Source organism: Micromesistius poutassou, assembly GCF_964030765.1.
Source record: "Micromesistius poutassou genome assembly, contig: SCAFFOLD_1378, whole genome shotgun sequence".
Taxonomy (NCBI): domain Eukaryota; kingdom Metazoa; phylum Chordata; class Actinopteri; order Gadiformes; family Gadidae; genus Micromesistius; species Micromesistius poutassou.
This window is the reverse complement of record NW_028179133.1, coordinates 328-7,500: the sequence shown is the minus strand read 5'-3', so window position 1 is coordinate 7,500 and position 7,173 is coordinate 328. Positions and strand designations below refer to the sequence as shown.

The 7,173-nt window shown below is 46.6% G+C and overlaps 1 pseudogene across 1 annotated transcript in view; it reads right to left on the bottom strand.

Moving 5' to 3' along the window:
- The window catches only part of LOC311373087 (histone deacetylase 5-like), a 12,959-nt pseudogene extending 6,259 nt beyond the window's left edge, over nucleotides 1-6,700 (bottom strand). The window contains exons 1-3 of the transcript XR_014684256.1: nucleotides 6,563-6,700; nucleotides 2,194-2,247; nucleotides 1,354-1,613 (exon numbers count right to left, since the gene is read on the bottom strand). The product of XR_014684256.1 is annotated as a histone deacetylase 5-like (transcript). The remainder of the gene's footprint in view (nucleotides 1-1,353; nucleotides 1,614-2,193; nucleotides 2,248-6,562) is intronic.
- Nucleotides 6,701-7,173: the final 473 nt, after the last annotated feature.

The following is a 7,173-nucleotide window of genomic DNA, read 5'->3' as shown; positions in this document are numbered from 1 at the left end:
CACAGGTACACACATACGCACACACGCACGCACACGCGCACACGCACGCACGCACACACACATGTACACACATACGCACACACACACACACACGCACACACACAGGTACACACATACGCATGCACACGCACACGCACGCACGCACGCACACACACAGGTACACACACACACACACACACACACACACACACAGGCACAGGCAAACACACACACACACACATCAATATAAAGACATTGTGTGTGGGGTGGGGGGGGCTGTCCGTGAATTCACCTCCGGTAAGAAGCCGGCGCTCTGCCCGCCTACCTGTCTGTCTGCATGTGTTTATAGTACATATAGTATGTGTAGTAGTATATGTGTATATGTGTAGTAGTATATGTGTACATAGCGTGTGTAGTAGTATATGTGTACATGTGTAGTAGTATATGTGTATATGTGTATACACCATGTGTGCAGTAGTATATGTGTATGTGTAGTCGTGTGTAGTAGTATATGTGTACATGTGTAGTAGTGTGTAGTAGTATATGTGTATATGTGTAGTAGTGTGTAGTAGTATATGTGTATATAGTGTGTGTGTAGTAGTATATGTGTATAAGTGTAGTAGTGTGTGTGTAGTAGTATATGTGTACATGTGTAGTAGTGTGTAGTATTATATGTGTACATGTGTAGTAGTGTGTAGTAGTATATGTGTACATGTGTAGTAGTGTGTAGTAGTATATGTGTATAAGTGTATATAGTGTTTGTGTAGTAGTATATGTGTACATGTGTAGTAGTGTGTAGTAGTGTGTAGTAGTATATGTGTATAGTACATGTGTAGTAGTGTGTAGTAGTGTGTAGTAGTACATGTGTAGTAGTGTGTAGTAGTGTGTAGTAGTGTGTAGTAGTATATGTGTAGTAGTGTGTAGTAGTGTGTAGTAGTAGTGTGTAGTAGTGTGCAGTTGTACATGTGTAGTAGTGTGAGTAGTGTGTAGTAGTAGTGTGTAGTAGTGTGTAGTAGTAGTGTGTAGTTGTACATGTGTACATGTGTAGTAGTGTGTAGTAGTACATGTGTACGTGTGTACATGTGTAGTAGTGTGTAGTAGTAGTGTGTAGTAGTGTGCAGTAGTGTGTAGTAGTAGTGTGTAGTAGTACATGTGTACGTGTGTAGTAGTAGTGTGTAGTAGTAGTGTGTAGTAGTACATGTGTAGTAGTGTGTAGTAGTAGTGTGTAGTAGTAGTGTGTAGTAGTACATGTGTAGTAGTGTGCAGTAGTACATGTGTACGTGTGTAGTAGTGTGTGTGTAGTAGTATATGTGTATAAGTGTATATAGTGTTTGTGCAGTAGTACATGTGTACGTGTGTACACGCGCGCCGTACCTTGAGGTGCTCCTGCAGCTGGGCCTCGTGCTGCCGCGTCAGGACCTCGTGCTGCTTCTGGAAGTCGGCGAACAGCCGTTGTTTCTGCAGCTCCTGGCTCTTCTTCAGCGCCTCCAGCTCCTGCTGCAGCCGCTGCTCCCGCTGGCCGGCGTCCAGACGGAGCAGGAGGCCCCCCAGGCCCCCCGACGGCAGGGCCCCCGACGGCAGGGCCCCGACGGCAGGGCCCCCGACCGGGGGCTCCATACGCAGGTCCACCGGGGCTGGGGACGCACAGGCCCTCAGCGTCACACACAGCGTCACACACCTCCTCTGTGACGTCACACACCTCCTCTGTGACGTCACACACCTCCTCTATGACATCACACACCTTGCCTATGACATCACACACCTTGCCTATGATGTCACACACCTCCTCCGTGACGTCACTCACCTCGTCTGTGACGTCACACACCTCCTCTGTGACGTCACACACCTCCTCAGCATGACGTCACACACCTCCTCTGTGACGTCACTCACCTCGTCTATGACGTCACACACCTCTCTGTGACGTCACACACCTCCTCTATGACGTCACACACCTCCTCTGTGACGTCACACACCTCCTCTGTGACGTCACACACCTTGTCTATGACATCACACACCTCGTCTATGACGTCACACACCTTGTCTATGACGTCACACACCTCCTCTGTGACGTCACACACCTCCTCTGTGACGTCACACACCTTGTCTATGACATCACACACCTCGTCTATGACGTCACACACCTTGTCTATACATACATATATATATATAATAATAATATAAATATATATATTTATATCATGATGCAGTCGTTACCTCCGGCTGAAGGCAGAACCCCAACAGACAAAGAACTCTGCATGGTCTCCATCTCTAGAGGAGGGAGAAGAGGAGGAGAGAGAGAGAGGAGAGGAGGAGGAGAGAGAGGGAGGAGAGGAGGAGAGAGGAGAGGAGGAGAGGAGAGGAGAGGAGGAGGAGAGAGGAGAGAGAGGAGGAGAGAGAGAGAGGAGAGGAGGAGAGAGAGGAGAGAGGAGGAGGAGGAGGAGAGAGAGAAGGAGGTTAACCAGTTGTCTTCAGCATATCGGCAAATCCTAGCGTTATCCTACCCTAGCTAGTTGATCCAGCAACATATTTTTTGTGAATGTGTTGTAGTATAGTGTACACACACTCAGATACACATGTACACACGTCTTCACATTGACGTCAGAGACTTGCTTCTGTGAAATGTCAAGCAGTTAAAGACATGCGCGTGAGCGGCGGGCACGCGCGCACACAAACACAAACACACACACACACACACACAAATCTACATAAAGAGTATTAAAGTTACGTATCTTTGTTTGAGAAAAACGTTATTTTACATAAGCAGCGTGTCTGATGTGCTGCCGTTCTGCTGTCTCTGGGCTCTGGCTCAGAGGCCTAGGGATAGACAGGTCGTTCTTCAGAGGCCTAGGGTTAGAGAGTTCTGTATAATAGGGTTAGGGTTAGAGAGTTCTGTTTAATAGGGTTAGGGTTTAGAGTTCTGTATAATAGAGTTAGGGTTAGAGAGTTCTGTATAATAGAGTTAGGGTTAGAGTTCTGTATAATAGAGTTAGGGTTAGAGAGTTCTGTATAATAGAGTTAGGGTTAGAGTTCTGTATAATAGAGTTAGGGTTAGGGTTAGAGTTCTGTATAATAGAGTTAGGGTTAGAGTTCTGTATAATAGTCAGGGTTAGAGAGTTCTGTATAATAGAGTTAGGGTTAGGGTTAGAGAGTTCTGTATAATAGAGTTAGGGTTAGAGAGTTCTGTATAATTGAGTTAGGGTTAGGGTTAGAGAGTTCTGTATAATAGAGTTAGGGTTATAGAGTTCTGTATAATAGAGTTAGGGTTAGGGTTAGAGTTCTGTATAATAGAGTTAGGGTTAGAGTTCTGTATAATAGAGTTAGGGTTAGAGTTCGTATAATAGAGTTAGAGTTAGGGTTAGGGAGTTCTGTATAATAGAGTTAGGGTTAGGGTTAGAGTTCTGTATAATAGAGTTAGGGTTAGAGTTCTGTATAATAGAGTTAGGGTTAGAGAGTTCTGTATAATAGGGTTAGGGTTAGAGTTCTGTATAATAGAGTTAGGGTTAGAGAGTTCTGTATAATAGAGTTAGGTTAGGGTTAGAGTTCTGTATAATAGAGTTAGGGTTAGAGAGTTCTGTATAATAGAGTTAGGGTTAGAGTTCTGTATAATAGAGTTAGGGTTAGGGAGTTCTCTATGTGGACTGAGAAGCTCTTCCACACTGGCGCTGTGATTACCAATACAGTGGATTTCATTGCTCTATATATAAAACAGATGTACAGAACACCAGAGCCCATTCACACTGTCTCTGATATACACTATAACCCTAAGGGAGGAGAGAGAGAGAGGAGTGAGAGAAGAGAAGAGAGATGTGTTTTGTAACAAGCAGGGGGGGTTGGGCATATTATATATAGAGAGGAGAAAAGAGACAAAAATAGCAAAGAGAGAGAAAAAGAGCGAGACGGAGAGTGAGAGAGAGGGACGAGAGAGGGACCTAGACAGATATAAGGAGAGAGATAGACAGTAAGAGAGACAGAGAGAGAGAAAGAGAGAGAAGAGAGAGAGAGAGAGCGCGACAGAGACACTATGATAGACAGAGACAGTATGAGAGACAGAACAGAGAACACACAGAGAGAGAGAGATAGGAGAGAGAGAGAGAGAGAGAGAGAGAGGAGAGAGAGAGAGAGATGTTTAAAGGATCAATTGATTGCCCTGGGTCCAGAGGAGGCCCCTGGCTCCTGGCTGCTCTGGAGGAGGACCTGGAGCTCCGTCTTCCCTCTGAGCTAAACGATCGACGGAGGTGCTCATGAAATGATTCATTATTGTTTGGATAAGTTGTATTTTTTTTTTGCAGGGGCATTTCAGCCAAAAATAAAGAATTCCTAAGTGGAACCTCCCCATAGTCCCCGGAACCACCTGGGACCGCCAAGACCCCCGACGGACCGCCAAGACCCCCGACGGACCGCCAAGACCCCACATGGACCCCTGACCCCCGGGCCCTCAGCACGCTGCCACCGCCGCTGCTAGCTGTCTGTCTGCTCCTAACAGGGTTAGCAGCAGCTACCAGGGTCTATGCACCTCCTCAGACCTGCTCCTCCTCAGACCTGCTCCTCCTCTGACCTGCTCCTCCTCTGACCTGCTCCTCACAGACAGACCTGCTCCTCACAGACAGACCTGCTCCTCACAGACAGACCTGCTCCTCACAGACCTGCACCTCCTCAGACCTGCTCCTCACAGACAGACCTGGTCCTCCTCACAGACCTGCTCCTCACAGACAGACCTGCTCCTCACAGACAGACCTGCTCCTCACAGACAGACCTGCTCCTCAGAGAGACAGACCTGCTCCTCACAGACCTGCTCCTCAGAGAGACAGACCTGGTCCTCAGATAGACAGACCTGGTCCCCACAGAGAGACAGACCTGCTCCTCACAGACAGACCTGCTCCTCAGAGAGACAGACCTGCTCCTCTCAGACAGACCTGCTCCTCAGAGAGACAGACCTGGTCCTCACAGACAGACCTGGTCCTCACAGACAGACCTGGTCCTCAGAGAGACAGACCTGGTCCTCACAGACAGACCTGGTCCTCAGAGAGACAGACCTGGTCCTCACAGACAGACCTGGTCCTCACAGACAGACCTGGTCCTCAGAGAGACAGACCTGCTCCTGGTCCTCAGAGAGACAGACCTGGTCGTCAGAGAGACAGACCTGGTCCTCAGAGACACTTATCTGCTGTTTCCGTCCAGCAGATTCAGAACCCAGCAGCCAGATGTGCGGCCAGAGGAGAACGACCGCCGTGAAGACGTCTGTGTGTTCCTATACCTTCACACGCTGTAGATAGCAACCGCACACCTTCAGATACCTGTCTGTACACACGCTGTACATCCAGACAGACAGACCCCTTTAAATACCATCTCTGTACATCCAGACAGACAGACGGAAACCGAAAAGGGGGCTGTTTACGTTTGGTTGTAGTCTTTTCACTCGGTTTCTCCGTCTCAACAGTAGGACTAGAACAGAGCAAAAAAGACTACAACCAAACGTAAACAGCCCCCCCTTTCCGTTTTCCGGTCAACGAGCAATGAGTTTTTGAACATAAATCAATGGGATTTCCAAGATGGCAAATAAAACACGACAGAAACTGTATTTCGCTACGATACTTGATTTGGAACATCAACAAACACCACTAACCACTCGGTGAGTTGCACATTTCTGAAAACGAACGTTTAGAGTTGTTTTAAGGACAGGTTTTGTGCATGCCCGTATAGCCAGCCATTCTGAAGCAGGCAGGGGCGATTTGAAATTGAGCCAAATAGCCGAGACAGGACCAATAGTCCAACATGTCAACCACTCGATTTCATCCTAGACAAACCAGAAAGGGGGGCTCAATGTTCAAAATACCGGAATTGTCCTTTAAATTGCATCTCTGTACATTCAATCACAACAGATAGCTCATATGCATTTGTATCTTTGTAAGGTCAAAAAATACATTTTAAATTGAATTGAAGAATTGTAGATGAACATATGTACCTGGCTCTACATTGAAAATGTAAATCTACATTGAAAATGTAGAGCCAGAGCCAGATAGAGATAGACTAAACTATGAATAAAGAGGTGTGTGTGTGTGTACGTGTGTGATGTGTGTGATGCTGTGGAGGATGACTCATCCCTGCATTAATATTTTTTAGGAATACATCTCTCTCTCTCGTCTCTCATCTCTCTCTCCTCTAGGTCTCTCTCTCTTCTCTCTCTCTCTCTCTCTCTCTTCTCTCTCTCTCTCCTCTCTCTCTCTCTCTCTCTCTCTCTCTCTCTCTCTCTCTCTCTCTCTCAATAATTACATATACATTAATAATAACAAAATCAACAACTCTGAATATAATAACATGTACTAAGTGTGAGTGGCTGAGTGTGTGTGTGTGTGTGTGTGTGTGTGTGTGTGTACAATTTTGTAATTGCCTCATTCTAAATGCATCACCAGGCTGTATCCATGGAACGTAAGTATAGCCTAACACACACACACACACACACACACACACACACACACACACACACACACACACACACACACACACACACACACACACACACACACACACACACACACACACACACACAGGGACAGGCAGCCAGACAGACTGGTAGGCTTCTTACCGGAGGTGTTTGGTGAATTCATGGGCAGCACTCCCCCCCCCCACACTGTGTGTGTGTGTGTGTGTGTGTGTGTGTGTGTGTGTGTGTGTGTGTGTGTGTGTGTGTGTGTGTGTGTGTGTGTGTTAATGTGGATCTTCTAGGGCAGCCATGTTGTTGAGGAGAACAGACTCTTCCTTCTAGAAGAAAGAGAAGGGGGGGTTATGGTATCGTCATTATTATTATCATCCTCATCATTAAACACGCCTAAAATATGAATATAGTGGCACCATCACTACAGTAACCCCCTCACCATGGCAACACCATCACTACAGTATCACCATCACTACGGTAACCCCATCACCATGACAACACCATCAATACAGTAGCACCATCATTACGGTAACCCCATCACCATGACAACACCATCACTACAGTATCACCATCACTACGGTAACCCCATCACCATGGACAACACCATCACTACAGTATCACCATCACCATGACAACACCATCACTACGGTTACCCCTTCACCTTGACAACACCATCACTACAGTAGCACCGTCACTACAGTAACACCATCCCCAATGACAACATCATCACTACAGTAGAACAATCACTACAGTAACCACCA